The sequence below is a fragment of the Pinus tabuliformis genome, chromosome 5_2 (assembly GCF_031772625.1).
Source record: "Pinus tabuliformis cultivar Carrire ecotype Pingquan chromosome 5_2, CPIR1, whole genome shotgun sequence".
Taxonomy (NCBI): Eukaryota; Viridiplantae; Streptophyta; class Pinopsida; order Pinales; family Pinaceae; genus Pinus; species Pinus tabuliformis.
The window spans coordinates 144,315,320-144,342,802 of NC_142306.1; the positions used below are offsets into that span (position 1 = coordinate 144,315,320).

General features: G+C 39.6%; 1 protein-coding gene across 1 annotated transcript in view; it reads left to right on the top strand.

Moving 5' to 3' along the window:
• Nucleotides 1-26,723, top strand: part of LOC149157933 (tubulin gamma chain-like) — a 236,874-nt gene extending 210,151 nt beyond the window's left edge. The window contains exon 11 of the mRNA XM_089433826.1: nucleotides 26,411-26,723. The gene's annotated coding sequence lies outside the window, so the exon portion shown is untranslated. The remainder of the gene's footprint in view (nucleotides 1-26,410) is intronic.
• Nucleotides 26,724-27,483: the final 760 nt, after the last annotated feature.

Consider the following 27,483-nt stretch of genomic DNA (forward strand, 5'->3'; position numbering starts at 1 on the left):
CTCTTTTAGACCAGCGTGTAGACCTCTCCTCAGGACAGTGGATAAGACACTTCCTTAAGTGCTGCGGCTAGGAGACTGTGTTAAGGTCATCTTCATAGGGTCATCCATGACAATGATAGGCTGCAACATAGATTCTTCTAGGACAGAGTTTAGGTCTCTCTGCGTTTAGGGCATGACAACATTAGAACCCTTGTTCCATGACTGCGTTTAGGTGGCATCTTCATTAGGCAGCGTTAGGGCTTTATTTCCATGCCAGCGTTAGGAGCTAGGGCATCTTCTTTAGGGTTGCGTAGATCCTTCTTACCCATGACAGCAACTAGGTCTAGGGCATCTCCTCTTAGGGCAGCGTATAGCTATGTTGCAGGAAACGTGGTATAGAGGTCCGTTTCCGTACGGAAACGGGTATGAAACGCGGAAACGCGTTTGGTACGGCCATGAAACGCGTTTCCGGTCGTACTGCCATGTTTCCCGAAACGGAAACGTGGCCAGTACGGCCGGAAACGCGTTTCAGGGCCGTACGACCCACGTTTCCTCATTAACTTGTGTTTTTATTTATTTATTTTTTTAATTTGTTTTTTAATTTACTTTTAGGGTATGTTAGTGACTTCTTGTTGCTTCTAGATGCGTGTCTAAAGTTATAAAAGTGAATTTTTGCCCTAGTGTTGATATGCAGTTCATCAGGAAGTTTGAGGGATATGCAGTTCATGGTAATGTTAAATTCTTAAAGTAAAAGTGATATTCTCCTTTATTTTTCATTTTCATCCTTTTACTTAAATTTTTAACATTACCATGAAATGACTCAGGATGTTTGAGAGTGGTTTCGGCCTCATTGGATTTCATATGGAGAAAGTAGAATTTTAGATCTCACACAAAATCCAGCAGACTTATTTGTTTTTCAGGATTTCAGGATTGGAGGGATTGCAATGTTTCCATTGGATTTTATCATGTACTAGGGTATGGAACTTGTATTTAATCAAGAGAACCAAGCCCTCTATGCAGGGGAAACTCCCGTAATCAAGATCATGTAGGGCACTAGGGTATGAAACGTGTATTTAATCAAGAGCACTAAGGTCGTTCGACTATGTAGGAGGAGACTCCCAATACAACAGTGGTCCTTTTAAAGAATGGGATGTGGATGCAGAAGATCCTGATTTGGATCTCTCTCTTGCAGCCTTATAGTCTTTATTGTACTTGCAGCCTCATATATTAATATAAATAAAGGCTGATTTTGAGATTTGGATATATAATAAAGGTTGCTTTTGGATATTCCGATATTTTTATTTTCATTATGTGATCATTCATGAGTAAATGTGATGTAAATTAAATCTTAATGTTTAAGTGTAATAGATTATAATGTATCATTTATGCTTTATGATTGCACACACACACACACACACACATATATATATATATATATATATATATATATATATATATATATATATATATTTTCAATAGATATATATATATTCGCGTTTCCCCGTTTCCAAAGTTTGGGGAGGTCGTGTTTCGTATCGCTTCCCGTTTCGAAAACTCGTACCCGTTTCCCTGTTTCATGCAACTTAGGCGTATAGTCTTAGGATCTCTCCTCCCACCAAAACCCAAAGACAAGTGGAGAGGAAGAGATCACAAGAAGAGTGTGTGTCCAAATGACTAGCAAGCCACCTCTTTTTATACTAAAACGTTGAGCACAAGTAGGGGCAATTTGGTTGCTGGCCGACCTTGACGAATTGTCCCATAACACAAATAAATTCATATCTCCATGAATACATGTCAGAATTAGATGATCTTTAGATCAATCCTACACCTCTCGACGAGAGGAATCCAAGGAAAATATCAACTGCCATGAATAAGTAGACCCCCATGGAGTTTGGCCCTAGTTGCCAATTTTAACAAACTGAAAACATAGATGCATACATACCTCATCTTGACTATTTCCTTGATCATATTTGCTTCCTTTGATAGCTTTTTGAGATTGCCTCTTTGTTTTGCTTCATTTTTTTCTTGCCTGCATATCATCCTTTCTTGAATCCCATGAGTGGAATTCCTATCGAGACATCTGCTTTTTCTGAAAGTTATGAATCTTCTATTGAAGATTCCACCAGAGGATCTTAGTAGTCCTCATCCTGCAAATGCTTCTTCTTTGTTGATGATAGTGGCTTTCTAAGATTTTATCATGATCATTTCCTTTCTGCATTGATGAGGTCATTCAATAGCTACATCCTTTCTACATGAATATCTTTATCTGAGCTATCTCTACATTATGCTCCTATATTCCTGAAGATGCCATTTTTCCTAAACCATGCATTCTATCCTACTTCTACATGTCCCTATGATACCCAAAACTTTGAAAGAAGACTTATGTAAAGAAGTTGACTTAGTCATAGTATAGATCTAGAGGGTCCTCCTTTTTCTGCTTCTTCTCTTCTTCTTTCACTTCTTGAGTAATGTGAGCTTCTTCTCTTTTCCTCTTATTGTTGTCCTTCTTAAACTTGGGACAATCCCTTTTGTAGTGTCCATATTCTTGGCAGCCAAAGCATTGGACTTTGGACATATCTCTGTTACCTGTCCTTCGTGGACCAAACTTGCCAAACTTTCCTTTTCTCTTGGCCATAGCAGCAAATGCTTGCTCCTTTGATCCCACATCATCTTTGGCTTTGAGTCTAGTCTCCTCAATTTTGCATAGAGACCAAAGTTCATTTAGTGGGGTAGCTTCCTTCTTGGCATATATACTTGATGTGAAGTTGCCCCAATCCTCAGGTAGAGCATTGAGTACTACAGTTGTCATTTCTCTATCAGACATGACTTCTCCTAGCTCTTGTAGTTGATCTCTCATCTCAGAGATTTTCATGAAGTAGGGAGCTATTCCTTCCTTGGATATCTTCATCTTGTACAATTCATTGCATAATGATATCACTTCTCCAACTGTGCTAACTGAGAATAACTCTATCAATTTATCATAGATTTCTTTTGATGTTTCATGTATGGAAACATAAGGAATGAGAGAGTCCTTGATGGATTCTATTAGAATCCTTTGAGCCCTTGTTTCATCCTTATTATATTTTGCTAGGGCTTGAGTTTGTTCCTTAGCAGGGACAGTGATACTCCCTTTGATGTGTTCTAGAAGTTCATTCTCCTTGAGAAGTAAATCAGTCCTCTTTTTCCATGCAAGGAAATTAGCAGTCCCAACCAATTTGTTGCTTTCCTTGCAAAAAGACATTGTGATATGTTCAGAAGAGGACATACAAGCAGTGAAACAGGAATCGCCGACTTTGGCGATTAATCGCGAGTTATACTCTGCTCGGCGGCTAAACGATCCGACTGGAAACTCTGCGAGTCAACTCGCGTTGACCGAGTTTGACTCGTGGTCAAGGCAAGTTTGACTCGCGAGTCTGGCGATTTAGCCGATTCTGCGTTTTTTTGGCGAGTCCAGCCAGTTTTTTTTTATCGGGTTTCGGATTATGGCGGTAAGGCGTTTATAACTATCGGGGCATTTAGAACTTTCTCACTATCGATTGGCGCTGAGTCCGCAGAGCTGCATTCGACGCCGCCGGATTGCTGAGCAGTGAGTACCTGCATGAGCCGCCTTCAGCCTTGAGGACCGACGTAACTTGCATGAAGTTTGAATGGTTACGTATTCCGCAGAGCCGGATTGCTGAACCTGCGTGAGCCCGAGCCGCCTTCAGCCTTGAGGATGAGGTAACCTGCGTGAAGTTTATTGACAGTGACTTGACATATTAAGTTTTACGTTTTAACTTTTAACATATATATTATAAAGCTGCATCTGAAAGACGTGGAAGACGTGCCTATGTCGAAAAAGTTTGGTCCAAGCAATACTCTTGAGTCTTGACATTGTATGAAATTTGAATAAGCAAAGCTATCGAATTTGTGAAAAAAAATCACATTCCAATCATGCACCAAATCTCTGACCTTTTTTGCCACGATGTCTTTTTTATAGGCCGAGTTGGGTTTTGCAATGCCATTCGCTCAGGAATCAGGATAATATTTAAGATTTATTTCACATTTGGTGCATTGGATAACAGGCCGATTCCTTACATTTGTTGCTAAGCCTTTGATTAGAACAGGGGGTCGAGTTACTACAAAGTAAGTGGGCTTCATTCCTGTACACCTTACAGCATACATGCCCAAGTTCAAAGTTTTCATCATTGAACCAGTTATAACAAAATAACCAAACATTCACCATATATTAATTGCACTACTGATAATAAAAAGCAGGGTTTTGCTAACCCCAGTAAGTTTTGCCTTCAATTCACCAAGTTCTTTGGGCGCCTCTTGATATGTGAATGTAAAAAAATGAGCGTATGTTACATAAGAAGGCCACCTTTACGATAAAGTCAATCTTGAGTCTTGACCATATTGAACAACATGTTATTTCTTATAAGGAGAAACCACAATGTTTAGACAACTAAGTAGACACCCACATCTGTACATAGTCATACTGATAGAAGCGTGACTAACTAGAAACAAGATTGTATAAAGTTTAAACTTTAAACATAACACTCACCGCTTCAAACAAGCCAATATTCTGTTTTCCATTGTCAGGTGCCCTTGGAGATAGGCCCTCTTCTGATCCTTCAGGAACTGGAGGAGGTTGGGGTGGAGGAGCATAAACCACCCTGAGCTTGCAGCCTTGCACTCCTCAACAACCTTCCCATCCTCTTTAATAAAAAACTATCAAAAGTTCAAAACAACAGAAATTGGATCTCAGAGCTGAGAACTTAATATTATCAAAATTCCTTCTCTGGATTGGAGGTGCCCTACTTTCCTAGGTAAACACTCTCTATTCAGGTTGACAGTTGGAAGTTGGAACTCAGTATGTTCAGCAGAAGTCCCTTCATCTTCACATAAATCATGGTCTGGCCCTTATGTTGACCATGTCTTCTTGAATCTGCCTTATACTTGAACTACTAAATTCTAATGCTCTCATCCATGACCGAAGAAAGAGTTAACTGTTAAACAACAGTAGGGCAGCCAAAAGAGGTGCAGCCCTACAGAGAAAAATAAACCCCAGCACAAGTACACTAGAGAGAGAGAAATAATCCAGATTCCAAGCACAGGGTTCTGCTTTTATTGAAAGGCAACATTTCTATATGTTTACAACTTTACTGACATCTGTCTTCATTTAATTTTTTAAATTTCTAGCATATTTTAAATTTTTGGATCATTTTTAAATTTGATTTTTTGTTGTCTTTCACAGGAGCCACAAATTAAATAGAAGCCAGACTCCAAATCTTAACAGAAGCCACAAATTAAACACAAGTTCAAAGCAACAACAATGCCGAGAGAGCGGGACTTTGCTTGGGCTTATTGTGAGAAGATTCCCAAAAAATCCATGCTCCTTTGTAAATTTTGCAAAAAGGAATGTAGTGGAGGCATTTATAGATTTAAGTTCCACCTTGCACAAATACCTGGCTGTGATATAGGTCTTTGCAGCAAGGTTGACGACAATGTCAAATACCTGGCAGCCTTGGCCCTTGATATGTTAGAGCAGCATAATGCCAAGAAAGCAAAGCAAAATGCTGAAATAGGAACTGTTGGAGTTGATACTTTTTCTGCCACTAGCCCCATGTCACCTCAATCTGTTGAATCCTCAATGCCGTTCCCAAGTTTTCCACACATGCCTCTAAGGCCAAGTCAAACTCAAAGCCATGCCAGTCCTTCAACTCCTTCCTTCAACACTGGAGGTGGAAACATAAACACCTTTTTTGCTCCCCGCACAAAACTCGGTTCCCAACCTACCTTGGATGGCACTGGTTGGAAAAAAAATATCTATAGTCAGGCAAGGAAGGCCATTGCTAACTTTTGGTACTATTCTGACATACCTTTCCACTGTGCCAGAAGTCCTTATTGGCAAGCTATGATTGATGCAATTGCTGTTGCAGGTCCAGGGTTCAAAGCCCCTACATTAGAGAGCCTTAGGACAGATATGTTGTTAGAGAGTGTTGAAGATGTCATGCTTGTGCTAGCTGAGTTTCGTTCATCATGGGTAGAAATAGGGTGCACCATCATGAGTGATGGATGGACAGATCAGAGGAATAGAACTTTAATAAATTTCCTTATATCTTGTCCCGCAGGCACAATGTTTCTCAAATCAGTGGATGCTTCAGACAAGGTTAAGACTGGCCAACTTATCTGTGAAATGATGGAGGAAGTCGTTCAAGAAGTGGGAGAAGAACATGTTGTACAAATTGTCACCGATAATGCAGCGAATTATATGGCTGCTGGTAGACTTTTTGAGATGAGGCACCCCACTATTTTTTGGACCTCTTGTGCTACCCATTGCATAGATTTAATGCTTGAGGACATTGGTAAGCTTCATTGGATACATGAGGTTGTGGAGAAGGCAAAATCCATAACCAAATACCTATACAACCACACTATTGTCCTAAACACTATGAGAATATACACTGAAGGTAAAGAAATTGTTCGACCTGCAGTGACTATATTTGCAACAAATTTCATATCTTTGCAATCTGTGGTTGAGCAAAAGATAAATCTAAAGAGGATGTTCTTGGGACCTGAGTGGATGGGATCTAAACATTCCAAGACCCCTGAAGGCATCGAAATTGCTGCACTTGTGTTTAATGATGGCTTCTGGAAAGATGCCGAAGAGATTATTGCTGTGACGGAGTCCCTTGTTAGAGTTCTCAGGTACTTCAAGTCTTTTAACTTTTTCATTTTTTAAATTTCATTTCAAGCTTCTTTTTATTTACAATGTTTCATATTTCTTTAAATTTGAATGCTTGAACTTTCAGGATGGTTGATGGTGACAAACCCGCTATGGGTTACATTTATGAGGCGATGGATCTCGCAAAGGAGGCCATCAAAAGAAGATATGGGGATGATGAGACAAAGTATATGCCTCTTTGGGACATTATAGATGCACGTTGGGATAGGCAATTGCATTCCCCCTTACATGCTGCTGGGTACTTCTTAAACCCACAATATTTTTATGATAAGAGCAAATTTAATGAGTATGGGGAGGTTGGCAGAGGACTTATGACATGCGTGGAAAGGTGCTTCCCTGATCCAGGACAACAAAGTCGTGTCTTTTCCCAACTACAAGATTATAGGGCACCATCTAAATTGTTTGCCTATACCAGTGCTATAAGACAAAGGTCTAAGATGTTGCTAGGTACCCAGCTTGAAGGCTTCATCAATTCATTAAATTTGTTTAAACTTTATTTTGTATGTTAAATGTTTTATTAAATTTTCTTTTCTTTTTAAGTTTTTACTATTTACTAATTTAGTACTTCTAGTATTCTACTCACAAACCCTTACCACTTGCTAGGTCTTTGGTGGCAAAACTTTGGTAGTGATACGCCAGATTTGAAGAGATTTGCCATTCGAATCTTAAACCAAGCATGCAGTGCTTCAGGTTGTGAATGCAACTGGAGCATGTTTGAGAAAATACATTCTAAGAAGCGCAACCGATTGACACAAAAACGCTTGAATGACCTTGTATTTGTCCATTACAATCTACGACTTCGCAACAAACAAATACAAGGTGAGATTCGAGAGCTTGAATTTGAAGGTTTCATAATCTAGTTCGTACTTTAAAGTTCAAACTTCAAACTTCAAACTTCAAAGTGAAATTTTAATTCACATTTCAATGTCTCATGATAATGACAGGTATGGATCATTCACCAATCGACCTTGAAGAGATAGATTTGCAAGCTACAAATGCGGCAGAATGGGTTCAATTAGATGAGCCTCCTCTTTTCAGCCTTCATGACTTGGAGAACTTTGAGAGTCAAGCAAGCGAAGGAGTGGAAGGAATCGCTTCTAGTTCTCACTCTTAAGAGTCTTAGACTCTTAGTTGCTGATTTTTTTCTGATTAGTATGCAGTTTTTAACTTTTTTGTAAACTTTTAGAAGCATATGCTTCTAAGGACTCAAGACTCAGTGCTTTGGATCATGTGTGGACTCATAACATATATGAGATACTTATTTATTAATGATATTTTGGACATCTATTGATATTATGCATTGTTTGGACATACCTTTACCCAATATTAATGAAAAATGGTTTTTTTAATTCAATATATGTGTATATTTTTATTTAATGAATTCAACGATCTTTTGCCGATTTTTTCCCGATCCGATTAAAACTCTTCGCTCTTTTGCCTCGCCGATTTATGCCGATTCCGAGTCTGGTAACATTGCATACAAGTACTTACATGATAGTGTTGATGATGAAGAAGTCTTGCTCCTTCCTTGAAGATTTGATGATTTGCCTTCTTGGATCTTGGTGATCTTCAAATTGCTTCCTTCAAAGAGATTGCTTGGTGATGAAGACTTCTTTGAATTGGAGTGCTTTTCTTTTCTTGAAGATGATGTAACTTGATGTAGATTCTTCTTTTAATGGATCTTCTTGTAGGTGCCTTTATATGAAAGGCTCTTCTTCTTGCTTTGTAGTCTTCCTTGATGGATCTAGAAGAGTAGATGATAGACCTCCTTGTCCTTGATGGATTTGAAACCCTTAGCTTGTAGAGTTGATGCTTCAACCTTGTATGTGTTCTTGAGATGCCCTTCCTTGATGTGTCACCTTAGCTCTGATACCATGTTGAAGAATCTAGGGCACCTGAGTTATAATGAGATTCTTCTAGCAATGATAACAATTTGTGAAGTACTTTTACTTTTCTTGCTAACACAATCTTCTTCTTCTTATTATTAGTGTATGTTCTCTTACTTCATCAAACAGTTACCAAAATACAAGAGACAAGAACACAAGATGTTGGCTCTCAGCCAAGGCAAAACCTCTCTCTCTTAGAGAGGAAAACCCTTCTTGAAATTTCTCTTATTGAAGCTTCTATTGATAAATTCCAAACCCTAGACCCTTGACAAGAAGATCCTCCAAGCACAAGTCAAGCCTTTGTCCTTCTTCTTCCAGCACTTCGTCCTCCTTCTTTTGACACTTTTTTCTTCTTCCGACAATTGATAGCAGCCCTAGTTATGCTTGCACTAGAAGATATATTTTTCCTTGTTCCTTAGTAGACTCCTTCCTTTATCAAGAGTACCTTATCCCTCTTACAATCGAGCTCTTCCTTGAGATATAGTTGCAAGTTTGATGTAACAACAGTGTGGCCGTATTTCTTCACACGTGTGAGGGGATTCCTTCAAGAAACTGATGCTAGAATGCTCTCCTTCCTTCGCTTGTATGGCCTTCTTCTTTTTCTTGAGTGAGAGGCCTAATAGGCAATCCTTTCTTAGCCCAACCAACGAAATTTTATGACTGTAATAAGAGGGCTGTTATGACAATAGAGAGAGCCCCCTTTTCTTCGCATGTGTGACTGTAATAGGCCCTAAGACAACCCTATTAACTTTGGTTTTCTTTCTTACGCCACAACATTATAATATTAAACATAAACATACATACCTCATTTTACCTTTAGCCTTTAGGTCATCTAGGCTTCTTCCAACAGCTTCCTTGATTGAAAAGATCTTCAATCCCTTGATCTGCTTTGTTTCTCATGTCATCACACCATCATCCCATGAATTCCATAAGTTGGAGTTTCTGATGAAACACTTGCTTCTTCTCTAGATTAGTGAACCCTCCGATGAGGATTCCATCAGAGAACCTTGAGGATCTTGCATATCCCCATCTGGCAAATGTTTCCTTCTTGATGTATGATGAGCCTTGTCCTGGATGACTTCTTCCTTTCTTGCAATGTCCAATGAGGTTCCCAAGAGCTATATCCTTCAAGTTTGACTACCATGGATTTTGTCCTTCATGATTCCCATGGTGATGTCACGAGCTCTTGTTCCTAATGCTTCCATGATGCCATGATGCATCTTATTATCATGGTCATATCTATAACACAAGATTTAGGAGCTTAAGATAGGACCCTTTTGTGAGGGATACTATCTCAATCATTGTTACTCCCTCTTTCCTTGGCCCTTTTCTTCAGCTTCCTCCATCTTTCTGGTGATATGAGCTTCTTTTCATCATCTTTCCATAGCATTGAATCTTAGCTATACAATTATGTCTTGTTTGAGGACCAACCTTCCCTTTCCTTTCTGCACATGTTTGAGTTCTTTAACCTTCAATGCTTTTGCCATCAACTTATCTTTCTCTATCTAGCATAGAGACCACAAATTGTCGAATGAGGTAACCTTCCTTGTCTATGGACATTTGTTACCTTGCTTATGATGATCATCTTCTTATCATCTCTCCCAGGTCTCCCAATTGAGATCTTATGAAGATATTCCTTCATTCTTTGATACCTTCAATCAAGTCTAAGTGATATGACCTTATTAACTTCATTTCAGAGAGAATATCTTCTAGCATTTATTATATCTCTTTTATGTCTCCTTTTTTGTTACATAAGGATGAGAGGACTTTAAGAGTTCCTTCCCATGAATTCAAAGGAGACCTGTTCAATGACTTCTCTCATCTATGAGTATTGTGACGATCCTTCTTATTCCATGCAAGGACATTTGATGACCCATCCAATCCATAGATCTCCATGATGTCATTTAACCAAACTTGATTATAAAAATGAAAGATACTTACATGACAAGTGAAGATGAGCTCTTCTACTTGATCACTTTGATGCTAGTTGGAGAAGATGTATTGGAGTTTCCTCTTAGATGATCTTCTCTTTGATGGAAAACCTTTCTTCAATGGAAAAGGTTGCTCCCTTTTTATGAGGATGATCTGCTGCTTCCTTTGGATGATCTTCTTTTAGGGCAAGGAAATGATCCTTGCTTTTATAACCTTGAATGTGATGACAATGCTTTTACTTCTTCAACATGGTTTGCCTTCTTTAGTAGTGTAGATCAGGATTGCTGCTAGGATTTCAACCTGTTTCTTAGATTTTGAGATACTTTGAGTTACCTTGCTTTGTAAACATCTTGATGAGGGTCTTGGTGGCCTTTTGATGATGGCTTATGGAGACACAAGTTCTTGTTGTAGATTTGATCCTTCAATCTTGACAAAACCCTTCAACTTGCTTTGATGCCCTTGAAGACTGATCCTTGTATGTCTCTTTGTTGCGCTTCCTTTGACTTTTGAACCTTAGCTTTGATACCATGTTGAAGAATCTAGGACAATTAGGGTTAATGTGATTCTTCTTAGCATGATAACTATTTGTGAGGCATTTTAACTTTTTCTTATTAGCACAATCTTCTCTTGATGTCATTAGTGTGTGTATTTCTTACTTCATCAAACAGTTACAAAAAATACAAGAGACAAGAACACAAGACGTTGGCTTTCTGCCAGGGCCAAAACCTCTCCCTCTTCGAGAGGAAAACCCGCTCAAAATTGTTCTTATAGAGATTCCAATTGACGAATACCAAGGCCATGACCCTTGACGTATCAAGCCACTCCAGGACCAAGACAACAATCCTCTTCTTACTGCTGGGATCATCATCATCATTACTGCTTCATCGAGATCATCATTACTGCACCATGACTGCTCCTTGAGATCACCATTGTGCCTTTACTGAGATCATCTTTGCACCTTCATTGAGATCACCATCATAACAACAAGGTCCATATGTATGTATCCATGAGAGCTGCATCGAGAACTTTTACATGATCAAGACTTCGTAACTATGTCTTCATCATATTCATGACAGAGACTGAGATCATGACTGTGTCCAGATTATATGTCAAGTTAATGTGTGTCACTGTGGGATCATACCAAAGCGTGTCACTGCGAGATTGAGTGTGCTATTGTAGGATCATCGAAATCCTCTTCATCACAATTAAGCCGAGACTGTAACTGTACCAAGATAGTATGCTAAGAGTGTAAATACGCCGAGACAGTGATTGCAACTAGGATGTCAAGACAACGGTATTCATCCGAAAAATACACATGCTGCATCATGGACAGACTTCGAAATTACCTTACTGTGGAATACAAAACCCTTCCTGTAACTACCATCTAAAACTTCAAAGGGATACGAGTTTTGCACCTGTTCTTTTGCGAAGACCTTAGCCACATATATATAGTGGTCAGCCTATGCATTTGAGCCAACGTGATAGTGTGAAACGTTGTGTTTTTTTATTGAGCCGACATGACTGCTCTTGTAAATTCATTTGTAGGCCGACATGACTGTGTTTTACATCATTTTGTTTGTTGCCTTCTTCAAGAGGATTGTGCTTGTCTTGGAGGGCTTGATCTAGACACTAGGTTGACTCATTTACATTACATATAAGCTCAAGAAGAGCATGACATTGACTCTTTGACTTTCTTAGACCTATGAAATGAGCAAGAAACTCATTCTTATAATTTACAAAAATAATATTTCTTTTTCTTGACAAGTACAAAGATCAAAATTACATTTGTAAACACTGAACCTAGTTACACTTTCTTCAACAGTGACTTGGCCCAGAGGTATTTCTTGGACTTTCTACATAAGTATACATGGTGTAACATGCCCTTAAGGGTCTTCAACATTTCTTTTGACTCTTTGACTTCCCTATAGCACTTTGACTTGTGCTAGAAGTATGCAATGAGCAAGAAACTCATTGATATAAATAACAAAAATAATATTTCTTTTCTTTTATAAATACAAAGATCAAAATTACATTTATGAAGACCGAACCTAGTTACATTTTCTTGAACATCAGATACCCCAGATACACCAAAAATTGTTGTGCAAACTCACACTTGAGAGTTGAGCTTAGTTGGTGCTTCTTTGATGGCTCCAACACCTGCATCAAATGAGAGATAAGCTCATCCCATGTAGCAGTTTATACCAATATATCATCCAAATAGACAATAACAAATGAATCTATAAAAGGGCACATTACATCATTCATTAATCTGATAAAGGTTGCTGGTACATTACATAGGCCAAATGGCATGACCAACCACTCATACAAACCTTGCGTGTTTTTGAAGGCAGTCTTCCAAGTATCTTCTTCTTTGACTCGAACCTGGTGATATTTGGACTTTAAGTCCAGCTTGGTGATGTATTTTGCTTGCTGCAACTGATCCAACAAATCATCTATCCTGGGCAGGGTTACTTGTTCTTTAGTGTGATTTTGTTCAACGCCCTGTAATCTATACACATTCGCCAAGTCCCGTCTTTCTTTGGAACGATGATGATGGGTGACCCACATGGTGATGTGCTCGGTCGAATGACAACCTGTTCCAGCAGTTGCTGCAACTGTTTCTTCACCTGACTTGCTTCTATAACGGATTGTTTGTGCAACCCATTGTTTGGCAATGGGGAGTTCGGCAATAGCTGGATCTTGTGCTCCACTTCCCTCTTTGGTGGTAACCCTTTAGGCTCTCGGAACACATCCTTGTATGCTTGCAACAACTCTTCCAGTTGCTGTTTCTATTTTTGAGCACACCCCTCCAGGGATGCCTTGCCTCTTGTTTACTCTTCTATAGACTGATTTTCTCTTAAAAACTGTAAAACATACTTCTTGTTGGAGCTGATCAATTTCTTGGCTTGGTTAGTGGTTACCAACGAAATTTTCAACCTGCCTTTGTGCGCATTGATGATGAACGATTTCCCATCCTTGACGAGCTGGTACTGGTTGGCTCTCCGCATGAATATTGCATCTTGCATGTACATGTAGGGACTCCTAAACACGACTCCACATACATAAAGGGGAACCACATCAAGTTCTACTTCATCAATAAAATCAACATTGATCACAAACCTAATTTTGCATTGTTTTGTTACCTTCAACTCTACATCCTTATTTACCCATCCTAGTGGATATGGGTTTGGGTGATCACGAACTTCCAGCCCCAACTTCTTGACTAACTCTGCTTACAATGATATTCGTCTGCGATCTTGAGTCAGACAAAGCATCAATCTTTGTCTTCTTGATTTGTATCTTTATATGGAAGAGTTTGGCCATTTCTTTCTCTTCCTGTTGTTGAAGGCTATTCAGATTCACCTCCTTCTTCAGTGACATACAAACGATTTTCCCATCCACGTTTGAGCTCCTTTCAACTTGGTTGCTCAAATCAGTGGCCATGCGATTCTTCTTCTTATTATCTTTGTTTTTGTTATTCGGGTTTAGCTCTGGATGCAACTTCCAACACTTCTCCTCTGTATAGCCGTCAATGTTGCATTGGTTGTTGGGATCTTTGCATTGGTGGTCTATGGCTGTCGTCTTTTTATCTTTCCCCCTTTTTGCTTCTTTTCACCCTCCTTAAACGTGTCTTGTTGCTCCTTTTGCTTTGATCCGCTTGATTGCGCTCTCTGCAGGCCTATGTTCTCTAGGTATTGTGCCTATACACAAGCCTCATCCACCGATTTGGGCTTGAACAACATCACTTGCTCCTGTAGATGGCGTGTAGACCCCCTGAATACTTGAGGAGTACATTTGGGTTTTTTGGGGATATACCCAACATTATGGCCCTCTTTTTGAACTCTGTGGTATAGTCTTGCATGCTTTGCCCCAACTTTTTCCTGATGTAGTGCCACCAGATCCACTAGTCCTCTACATACCCAATAGGGTAAAACTGTGACTGAATGGGAGTTTTTAATTCCTCCCACTTAGTCACTAGAGGCTCTCCCTCCAACCTCAGGGTCTCTATGTCGCTCTGCCACCAAGTTAGGGCATGGCCCTCTAATTTCATCTGCGCAAATGAAATTTTTTGTTCTTTCTCAATTTGATGGATGCTGAAGTACACTTCCAGTTGCTACAACTAGTTATTTAGCTTCAGAGTGTTGATCTTGCCATGGTGCGACTTGATATCGACCTTTGCTTCAATTTTGAATAGGGGATGTGATTGATTCACGGTTGACCTTTTCTGGGTTCTTTCTTCGACTGGTCCTCTGTTTGTTCCCGATCTCTTGACCTTCCTTTTGATTTGTCCTTTGCATGTGAACCCCCATCTTCTCCAAATATCCCAAGCTTATTGCTCAGGGCTTCCATGAGGACATTTACATTACGTTTATATCAACGACTTCTTGTTCTAGCTGTGGAAACCTCTCCTCTGTAGGATCACAAGGGTTATTCAAAGATTTGTCGGCCATGATTGGGGTTTTATGACTTTTGGCCTGACCAATCTAGATCTCATGCAAATTTCCACAATACACCTAAAGAAACTTTCTCTGATACCAATATGATCTGTAAATTGCCATGGATATTTCGCTGGACAATTTGTCGCAAGATATTTGATAAAATTATATTTAAAATATGAAATTGTTATGAAACCAGCTCAAGAAAAGATAGATCAACGCCTTAGAATTCAACCTTTTCGAGGGGGCAACCTCCTTTACATTACATAAATGAATAATTCTTCGATGATTCAAATGACAAAACCTCCTTTTTATATATAGGAGTCTAAGGAGTCACAATATAACTCAGCCGACCTAACAATAATAATATAAAGCCACAAAAATAACAATAGAGGGATTCTATGGGGCACAGTAATAACAATATGGGGATAATAGGGGCACAACAATATTAATAAGGGATGAACTACAATAGTAATGGGGTAATCACTAGTATTATAGGGACCCAATATGCCCCTCTCCTTCAAAAAAGTGTTGTCCTCAATGCTTGAGTAGTTCTTGATGCTTCTATATAAAATTGTCATCCTCCCATGTGGAATCTTCAGCGGATAAGTTCTTTCACTTGATAAGATACTCCGAAATTGATCGATTTCGTAGCTGTCGAGTTCTTGTTTCTGTGACTGCTTCCGGTTCCAATATAATTTTTCCTTCCTCGTCAAGTTCTGGCAATATTGTTTGAACTGGGAGCTTGTCGCCTATAACCTTCTTTAAACATGAAACATGGAAAACTAGGTGCAATCGAGAAGCTGCAGGAAGCTCCAATTTGTATGCCATAGTACCAATATTTTGCAACACCTTGTACGGACCATACTACTTTGGTGATAATTTATTATCCTTCTTAGCTTGCTTGAGGGACATTTGCTTATATGGTTGTAGCTGTAGGAATACCCAATCACCAACATCAAAACTTCTTTCGCTGCGATGTTGGTCTGCTTGTTGTTTCATTCTATTCTGTGCCAACACGAGGTTATCCTTTAAGAGTTGGGGGACTTGTTGTTGATGTTCGATGTGATGTTCCACTGCTTGAACCTTAGAATTTTCTCGTAAATATGATGTGATAGATGGTGGCTGATATCCATAAAGTGCCATAAATGGGGTCATTTTTGTTGTTGTATGGAAGGAAGTGTTATATCACCATTCAGCCAGAGGCAACCATTTGACCCATTGTGTTTGTTTATCAGATACAAAGCAACGAAGATATCCTTCCAAACATTTGTTTACTATCTTAGTTTGCCCATCAGATTGAGGATGATAAGATGAGCTATGAGCTAACTGAGTACCAAGACAAGAAAATAATTCTGTCCAAAAATTTCCAGTGAAAATGGGATCTCTATCACTTACAATAATCTTTGGGTTTCCATGTAGCTTTTGAATTGTTTCCATAAATGCAGTAGAAACTGTACTGGCTTTAAATGGATGTGATAATGCACAAAAGTGTGCATACTTGGTAAGTCTGTCAACTACCACCATGATGACACTCTTTCCCTCAGACTTGGGTAAATCTGTGATAAAATCCATTGAAACCTCCTCCCAACGTTGGCTTGGAATGGATAAAGGTTGTAATAGACCCGGTGTCTTAATTGTTTCAACTTAATTTTGTTGGCGAACCAAACATTCCGCCACAAATTTTTGAATATCCTATTTAAGGCCATCCCAAAAGAATTCCTTCTTAACCCTGTGGTAAGTTTTTAAAAATCCTGAGTGCCCTTCTAAGGGAGAATTGTGCAATTCCATAAGAATATTTTGTTTTAGTTGGGAATTCTTATAGAGGTATAAGTGATCTTTGTACCATAAAGAATCATTTTGCCAGCTAAATGTATCAGACGTACTGGAATCTTGTTGTAACTTTCAAATAAGTGCCCACACTTCTTCGTCATTCTTCCATTCCTCCCTTGCTTCATTTATCCAATCTGGTTGGATAATAGAAATGGTGCACAACAATGCTTCCACATCCTCATCCTTTTTTGAGAGTGCATCTGCCACCACATTTTGCTTCCCTTTTTTGTAGATGATTTCAAAGTCATAACCCAACATCTTTGTGACCCAATTTTGTTGCTCTTCAGAGGATAATCTTTGTTCTAAAAAGTATTTAAGGCTGTCATGATCCGTTTTTACCTTGAAGTGTCTTCCCATTAGGTAGGGTTGCCATTTCTCAAGTGCATGGAGTATTGCCAACATTTCCTTCTCATAAATAGCTTTGTGTAAAATGTATTGCCAACATTCCCTTGATAATGTTATGAAACCATCTCAAGAAAAGATAGAAAAGATAGATCAATGCCTTAGAATTTAGCCTCTTCGAGGGGGAAACCTCCTTTACATTACATAAATGAACAATTCTTCAATGATTCAAATGACAAAACCTCCTTTTTATATATAGGAGTCTAAGGAGTCACAATATAACGGAGTCGACCTAACAATAATAATATAAAGCCACAAAAATAACAATAGAGGGATTGTATGGGGCACAATAATAACAATATGGGGATAATAGGGGCACAACCATATTAATAAGGGATGCAACTACAATAGTAATGGGGTAATCACTAGTATTATAGGGACCCAACAAAAATTCTACACTATTACAGTTTTATTAGATTTTTGGATTTGTAGATTTACTGTTAATAGTGCATGCATGCAAATTAAAATTATTCAAAAAATAGAGAACGGAAAATAAAGGCTCACACACACATTTAACACAAGATATGCTCTGGGAAACCCTTTCAAGAGAAAAACCCAACTGGAAGGTGAGGCTGCTTTGCTATCTTTCTCTAAATGCAAATATGGTTGCGAGTACAGAAAAATTTGGTTTGTGGCATGTGGGCTGCTACAATGCACAAATCCTCTCTGTGTGCTCTATCTCCCATCCTTCTTGGCGAGTTTTGCTTAACTATGGAACAATTGCACTCGAAAGAATGGAATCCCTTTTCCTCCTAGTGCCCTAGTTATTCTTGAGAAATCTATAGGGAAATGACTATAGTGATTTCTCTTTACTTGATAACTGCTTGTGATGTCCTTTTACTTATTAGCTTTGTTACTTATTATTATATGTGTGTATCATCAAAAAACTTCCAAAACAAGAAGAACAAGAACACAGAATATAAACTACAGGCTAGGGCCAACCTCTCCACTTGAGAGGAAAACCTGCAAATCTCTTTTCTTCCTTATAGATTCTTCAATTAACAAATTCCAAGACCTTAAGACTAACTCTAGTACCCTCCAAGCCCAAGACCAAACTCTTCGGATGATGTGCTAACCTTGATCCAGTAAAACCCAGTCAAATCTCTTCCAATAGCACTTCTTCGACCTCCAACAATAGAATTTCGGCCTCCAATGTAGATCTGAAATTTCAGCCCCCCCCCAGCAATAGCTGCTGCCACACATGTGAGCTTCGATCTGCCTATTGAGCCTTCCTTTGACCTTCGCTTTCCTTTACGTCACTTCTGGAGCTTGAGGATGACCCTTGGTGACTTTCACTTAACCTACTTGCTTTCTTTTCTCCAAGATTGAACTTGTAGATAGAAACCCTAGTTCTCCTTAGCACGTGTGAGAGAGAAATAGCCCAAACAAAGATCTTCTTCATCCTCTTCCTTCTTCCCTACCTTCTTCTTCCTTGTTCGTAAGAAGAGATGAGTGAATGTGTCTCAAGGAGGACGAGTTCCCTCCTATATATAGGCTCTTCAAGGTGGATGTGGCTCTTCCTTTTAGGCTGACTTGGTCTTGGAGGGTATCTGGGCACTTTTTAATACATAATTTTCTTTACAAGTTACAATGTGCTTGATGGGGTCTTCAACTTATGACAACGACTCTTTTGACTTGTTGACCTAGGACAAACCCTAGAAGCACTCAATGGGTGCTTGACCTATAAAATAAAAGACCTTGAGCATGAAACCCATGTTCCAAAAATAATAATAATAATTTTCTTTCATTTTGCACTTTACAAGAATGAAAAGTACATTTCATCTTTATGAAGACCAAACCTACTTACACATTTTTCAACAGTTATAACACAACCTGATAGCCTACTAGTGTTTAGGTTTGACTATGTCAACTCTTAGCCAGAGTTACAATATAGACTTTTCTAGAGTCTTATACATCATAATTATGTGGCTAGCTCATTTTTCCATGAATAATGGGGGTTGTCGTGGCATCCTCTCAAATTATGGTGGTGAAAATAGGAAGGTCAATTTCTAAGTGGCATTACTTTCACATACATACTTTGATTGCCGCAATTCTTGTGCTGTTGGAAATGTCTCTATGTGTAGAATATGAATAAAATGTGTCATGCTAAAGTGACAAAGTTTTAGCCCCCAAAAATTGTCATTTGATGCCTCAAAACGCTCGTGGAAGGTTTTAGACCTTGTTTTGCCAAATTGGGCCGCGTTGGTAAAAATGGCCCCGTGAGCTGAGTCCTCCACTTTTTCCACTCTGAAAGCATCGAGATGGATGACAAACAATATAATGATCCAATCCGGATTTGTAAGTGTCCCATCCTCCTGTGCTACAACTCGCATAGGTTGTCACTGTCGTGTAAGAAATCCTGAACAAATTTGCCTTCAATCTATATAAGTTTCCCGCTTTAACCCCAATTGCCACTGCTGTATCTTGGCTAGTATCCTCTGGATGAATGAGCACCTACCCATTCTTGAACATGACCTCATATCCTCTGTCCTCCATCATTGAGATTCAGAGCAAGTTCTTCTTCTGTCCTAGTAGAAACAACACATTCTTGGCTTCCAATGTTTTGCCTAACTTGAGCTAGAACTTAATGGTTCCCTCTCCCTTCACTGCATACTTAGGCATCATCGCCAAGCTCCACATGAACCCTTGAGTCATTCTTTGTCAAAGCACTAAACAATTCTCGTGCTTCTGTCATATGGCATTATGCACGTCTAGGTATCAAACACTCCTAGTGATGGTGCTAGCAGATAGATAGGAGACCAATAAGAGGTCCTTCTTGAACTTCGCTGCAAACTCATTAAGTAGTACTTCTGTGGATGTTGTTGTTTGATGTGACTTCCCCTTCCCCTTCTTCTTTAGACACTGGGATGCATAATGCCAATTCTTGTTGTAGATGAAGCACTTCAACTTACTCGAGTCCTTGTTCCTTAGTTGTGATCCTTCATCGTTACCCTTAGAACGCTTCCCTTTCCCTTCTTAGCGATACTGACCAGGGCAAATGTCTCCTCCATCTCCCTAGCTATTGCCTCTAGACTTCCCCTGAGCCTCTTCTCGGATGCAATCATCCCAATTCATATTGAATTTCGAAAGATTTCCCCAAGCATAAACTCCCTTGACAAATGGTTCCTATCACTTGGGAAAACCATTCAGTGTCACATTTACGTTCTACATCCTCCACCTTCTCCCCAATTGTTGCAAGATGATCATGTATCTAGGTGATTATTATGTAATAGATGGTAATATTTTCAATCTTCAACTTCTGGATGGGTCTAAGCTTGTTTCTTAAGATCATCTTCATGTTCATGTTATCACTTTTGATAGGTCCACTAGAGCCTTAAATATATCTCTGATTGACTGCTTCTCTGCCAAGTGTGGAATCAAATGATCCTTTATGGCATCCATCATCACTCTTTGGGCTTCGATGCCCTTCTCATGAACCAGCTTGAGTGTCACATCTATTGGTACAAGAACAACATTTCGTTAATCTCCTAAAGATAATAGCTCCTTAAAAAGGACAATCACCCTCGCCTTCTCGAACAGGAGGTTAGATGCTCCATCCAACTGGTCTTCAAACATAAGACTAATTGTTGTCATCTAGATTTGATAATTTACAACTTTGTGCTAGGTCGTTCTAGCAACCATAAGAATAAAAGAAAAGTTGTTGCTGGTTTATAGATATACTAACATCTCGTTGTGAATGTGTTTTGGTCCTTTCAAACACCCACAAAAAATTAATTTTCTTCCAAACCCTTGACAGGTACGACCTCCATCTCTCTCGTTAAAGAATGACCTCCCACAAATCACTATTGGCTGATCTGATCTGCATTGTACGAACTTCTCTTGCATGTACTGTTGCAATTTCTAAGTATTACCCGTTAGAAATTTTATTTGTATTCTCTAGTTTGTTTCTCCTACTTGTTAATTATGAACAAGATATTTAAACATATAAATATCGAAATAAACACAATACAATCTCAACGATCTACAGATCAACAACTGAAAGAAATAGCAAACACATAAGTGACACCGTTATTTTTGGACAACTCGTCCCTTGAAAAACCCAACTTGGGAAAACTGGTGCAACAATTATGAGGGTTATTTTATTATGCAGTCTATCCTTGAGTACAACTGGGTGCCAAACTAGCTCACCCGATAGAGAAAATAATCCGATAGTGGTACCTCTCTACTCGGAAGCAGATATTTAGAAAATCTACCTCACGAAACCCTCTCCAGCACACTGCGTCAGCCCTATGAAGCACTGCGTAGCCTCTATGGCCCTCTGCGTCACTCCTGCAGCCTTTCCATGGATGACATAGGCCCTTTTGGCCTCTGCGCTGTCTCTGCTAGCCTCTGCATGGCTCCCTCTGGCTTTTGTGTATGCCTCTCTGCCTCTGCGCTGGTCTTTTGACACTATCTCTGCCTCTCTGCTTGGTACTCATTGCCCCTCGTTGTAGACTGATCATTGATTCGATTTCTCTTAGCAAACCCCGCTCTAGAAAATCGAATCATTGATCACTGGTGTTTTCTCCAACTGACCCTCAAACCTCCTCTTATTCTTTTCCTATTAGTCCTTCAACGACCGAGATTACATCTCTAATCAATGACTAAGATTAGATTTGGCTTGATCCATGTCTTTTAGAACCTTCTAACCCAGTTTTATATTAATACCCATTAATATTTTATTTTTCCTAAGTTTAGACTTAGGAACTCCATTAAAAATATTAATTATTTTAATATCTCCTAAACCGGGTAGAATCTGCCCAAACCATTTCTGGGTCTTGGAGATCTCATGTGCTTTAGCCTCTCCACCAATTTTCATGGCTAGAGCACATCCGATGCTATCCCAAATCAACACTCCCTCTTAGCGAGGACTGTTCTCTAGTAATACTCCACACTGAGCATCACTCTTATTATACAACAACGGTACTTGTGTTGATGCTAGGCCTTCCCGCCCAACATCCTTTGCATTGCTGCATCCTGTACTGCTGCCCATGGCTCTACCACTGCCAATACTGCATCCGTACGACAACTCCCTCTGCATCCGTGCTGCTGCTGGTCCTTTCTCCGAACATTGCATCTGCACTGGAATCCCCTCTCATCATGCTGCATCGTGCTACTGCTAACTGCTACTGCACTGCAACTCAGTTACTGAAAAGTAACTGATCTTCCCAACTATTGATATCCCTGTCAGGCTAGAAACACTTTCGATGTTGAAGCTCTCTCTGCCGCTACCAAGTGCTCCCTCTACTGCCTCTGCGCTGCTGCAACAACTCCTTGCCTCTCACACTGTTGCAAACCTCTCTGTGTCATCCTGCACTGTTGCAATCTCTCTGTGCCTCTCGCACTGCTGCAACCTGCTAGCTCTGCGCTGCTCGGGGTTACTGCTCTCTAGCACTCTATGTCGTTTCATCCGTATCCGTTTCTACCGACATCAGCCAGTCCTGCTACTCTCTCTTCGAGGCTCCCATAGCAAGGTATAATCCAAGAGTTTGGGTACTTCAAAGATCTTGCCCCTCATCGCTCGTAGTCTTCCTGACTACAGCTCTATGTCTCCCCACCTCTTCTGTATAGGTACATGAGCATTCATGGCACAATCGTCATCATCGACCATCTCTGTTCCTCTTCCTTTCAACTCCTCCGAGTCTCTACTTCCCTCTAGAAGTTCTCTCTTCGACTCCCTCTGAGTCGCTACTTCCCGTTTGGAAGTTCTCTGTTAGACTCCCCCTAAGTCTCGATTTCCCACCCGAAAATCCGCCTGCCAACCGTCGAGTCGCACCTCTCCGATCTCCTATGCACCTGCAACACTGATCTGGATTCCTTGGCTAGAAATCCACCTCGGTAGTGACTCCCTTTACCTTGGTTTTGCCCCGTTAGGTATTGTTTTGTCTCGGCAGCAAAAACACCCCACCAGCTTCACTCCTCGCAAACTGCCCACAACTTCCTAAGCCCCAACGACCGAAGGACTAAGCCTTTAGGCTCTGCGCAATCCCGACACTGACTGAAATGCTCCCCAAGCCAACTGCGTCAACCCTCCTGGTCTCTGCGTGGCTCTTCATGAGCCTTTTTTCTGCCCTCCTTAGCGTCTGCACTAACCTCTCTCTAGCCCGAACTGATGATGCAATCCCTCTGCGTCAACCCTTTTCCACTGCTTTTTGCTAGGAACAACTTTTGTCACTCGAGACAACTGTTTTTGCTGCAAATGCTCTGCTTCAGCTAGTGCCTTCAGCTCTCCTATGATCTGCAACCATGCTCTGATACCATGTTGAAATTTCTAAGTATTACCCATTAGAAATTTTATCTGTATTCTCTGGTTTATTTCTCCTACTTGTTAATTACGAAAAAGTTATTTAAACATATAAATATTGAAATAAACACAATACAGTCTCAACCATTTACAGATCAACAACTGAAAGAAATAGCAAACACACAAGTGACACCATTATTTTTGGACAACTCGTCCCTGGAAAAACCCAAGTTGGGAAAACTAGTGCAACAATTTTGAGGGTTATTTTATATGCAGTCTATCCTTGAGTACAATTGGGCACCAAACTAGCTCACCCAATAGAGAAAATAATCCGGCAGTAGTACCTCTCTACTCGGAAGCAGATATTTAGAAAATCTGCCCCACGAAACCCTCTCCAACACAACTGAAGCACTCCGTCAGCCTTCCTGGCCTTAGCCTCAGCCTCAAAATCCTCTGCGTTTTCCCTCTGAGGCACTGCGCAACCTCTACAGCCCTATGCATCACTCCTGCAGCCTCTACGTGAATGACAGAGGTCCTTCTGGCCTCTACGCTGTCTATGCTAGCCTCTGCATGGCTCCCTCTGGCTTCTGTGTCTGCCTCTCTGCCTCTGCACTGGTCTTCTGGCACTATCTCTGCCTCTCTGCCTCGTAATCACTGCCCCTAGTTGCAAACTGATCACTGATTCGATTTCTCTTGGCAAACCCCACTCTAGAAAATTGAATGACTGATCACTCTGATGTTTTCTCCCACTGACCCTTAAGCCTCTTATACTTTTTCTGTTGGTCCTTCAACTGTTACATCTCTAATCAATGGCTAAGATTAGATTTGGCTTGATCCATGTCTTTTATAACCTTCTAACCGAGTTTTATATTAATACCCATTAGTATTTTATTTTTCCTAAGTTTAGACTTTAAGAACTCCATTAAAAATATTAATTATTTGAATATCTCCTAAACCGGGTAAAATCTGCCCAAACCATTTCTGGGTCCTGGAGATCTCATGTGCTTTAGCCTCTCCACCAATTTTCATGGCTAGAGCACATCCGCTGCTACCCGAAATCAACATGTATGACCTGCTATCGTCATGTATCCTACGTGTACAGCCTGCTGTTGTCATGTTGCACAGTCTGCCTCACTTGTATGGTTGGATCCATGCCTTTTTGTTCTGTCTTCTGTGCTCAATGTGGTCACCTGTACAGCTGCTGTCATCCCTTTCTCGTACAGCTTCTTTTTGTACTTGTTGCTGTCACTATATATGGCCGTTGTTATATTTTTAAAGCCCATGTGCTACTGTCTGCGTTTGTACGATTGTTGTATGCTGCATATGACTGTTGGCTGCTGTTGCATATGGTGGCTCATTGCCTTCTGCCTTACCCATGCCCACGTCACCTTTCACGTATGGCCGCTGTCTTGTGCATTCAACCAACTTTATCGTACTCTACTGTACTCTGCCTACTGTCCCTGTCGAGCTGTGTGTGTATGAATCTGTAGGTCACTTCGAACGATCACTTGCATCTACCATATGTGCACTCATGTAATCTGTTCTTGGACTGCTCCTGCCCCTGTGACCCCTGCGGATTTCCGGCTTCTATGCCTGTGTCAAATACTTTAGAAATTGGTCTTCTTCAGAGACAATGCTCTAATACCGTGTTAATTTCTTACCCCAGCTACTGACAATTTATTCTTTAGTAAATAGCTTGCGATAAATTAATTAACTACACTGCTTAGATTTTAAGAGGTAAATAAAAGATAACAATGGAAACAAAAATAGCACCAATAACACCAATCTCATACATATGCACACATAAATTCTGCCCTTTAGATCTACTGTTTCATTAATTAAAATTTTTAGCATATAAGGGCTCCTTTACTGGGAGAATGGCCCTCTGAGGAAGAATACAAATGTCAAAAACCTGGATTATTTCCAGCTGATCAAACTCCCAAAACATGTCTTTTGTTCTTGCTGGCTGCTGTGTCCTTCTCCCTTGCCGTCCCTTCTTCTTTTTCCTCTGAACCCTGCACACTTGGATGAACATCCTTTTCCACCCAATCACTGGGATCTGACCATCTCACTATATTTTGGTCACTTGATGTGTCTTCTCAAATTGAGTTACTGACTAAATCCACAAATCTAATCTCCGAAGTGATTGACGGTTGAGATTAAATCTCAACATCATTTGAGCTCAATGGTTGAGATTTGTCTAATTCAATAATGCAAATAACCTTTGCATTTCATTGGCTTAACTCACCTTTTTATAAAAGTCAATCAGTTTAATAATTCCTTCAATTAAACTAATTTGCTAAGGTTTTCAGACATACGTTGCTTCAAAGCAACGGATCTCCGATTGTTCAGGCAAGCAGTTCCATCGACAGAAATTAATGCATGTTTTTTATATTGAGACAAGATGAGTTTTATAAGCCTCTTGTATGTGTTAAGCCATTAACATTTGCTTTTGGTGGAAGCGTGTTCTCTTCTGCAGCTGGTGCAGAACTTCCAATCCACTGTGTGAACCTGGGTGTTTAATATGCATGCTGTTATGTTTGACCTCTCAGCTTGGGCTTTTCAACAGATCAAGATGATTTTTCCCAACCAGTAGCAGTTCTTGTTCATTCATACAATAGTTGCGTGTTTCTGTTGCAAAAGACTAGTGACCACTTTTATATGAGTAATTTTTTTTCTACAAACTTTCTTGCATGATTTAACTTTCATGTATTATTAACATCAACATAGATTCTTAGATTTTGTTGTAGGTACCCAAGAATGAACTGATTTATTGGTTTGTTCTTTCAGTTAAACATGTTTGAAGTTTGAACAACTTCCTGACTAGATTGAGTCACTGCTCCACTACCCTCCAAATACATATTTTCTTGTGCATTTCAAACTGGGAAGTTCGACTTGAGATTAGCAACTTCTTAGTTGAGTATCGTATTAAATTTGAAACCCTTTTTTGTTGTTGTTGTTGTTACAGGTGCTGTAAGTGTGGGACGTTTGAGGATGTGTTTGCCATTTATACAGAATTTGTTTTACAAAATAGCCCAAAGTATAATATCTCCACAATATCCAGATTGCTACAGATTTTTAAACGTGTTGAGATTATTTGATAGGATGTTAGCTTTTGTAACACCGCTTTAGTGTACAGTTAGAGCTGATATTGAGCAATGTAATGCTCTCAATGAATTAAGGGCACTACTTTTTACCTATGGCAATTTGGAGGCTTATTGAAATTTTCGACATTTATTGTAAAAAGTTTATTAATAATTTTGATGGGTTTGCGTGGTCAAGCACAATGTGTTCTATTTTTCAATTAAATCTGGAATGTTCTTGGAGTATGATTTCCAGATATTTGGTTTGTGTTGTTTCTTTTTGGAGTATGATTTTGCCTCGCTGGTTTTAGGTATGTTCGTTGGAGTCAACTTACACTTTGACCAGAATTTATATGCCTTTTTATTATCTGTTGAGTTCATTGTGTCCTTGGAATTTATGTTTTTGGTCAGCTCTCGTATCTTGTAAAACATTATTAATGGTCAATTGGTGTTTGTGTGCAAAAGAGAGGTAGAGAGGGAAAGCTCGATGGCTGGGTGCTTTCATATATTATTAACGTCCATAGGGTCAACTGGTCGGACAGAATGCTAATTTCTGAGGTGCAAGTCATTTGTAGAAAATAAATAAAACCATAAGTACAAAGAATTTCAAATTAATTGCATAAGGTGAGTGGGGCTACTATATCTGGTCAGCCATACTGGTCATCTTTGACGCCACGCATAGCACACAGTATATGTATGAAATTGACTAGTAGATTGAGTAGAAAGGGGAAGACAATTAAAGGTACAAAATATTTCGTATTTTTTTTTTTTTTTAAATCCATAAATTGGTAGATAGTTATTAAATTGGAAAAGGCCTCCAAAAGACCCAAGTTCTCTCTCTTGAACCGTGTTGACAAGTGCTTCCCATTTTTGCGGATAACCATCGAAAACTGCAAAATCAAAATCTACAACATCCCTTGTGGGTGTTTTTTTTGAGTGAAATGAATTTTCCTGGGCA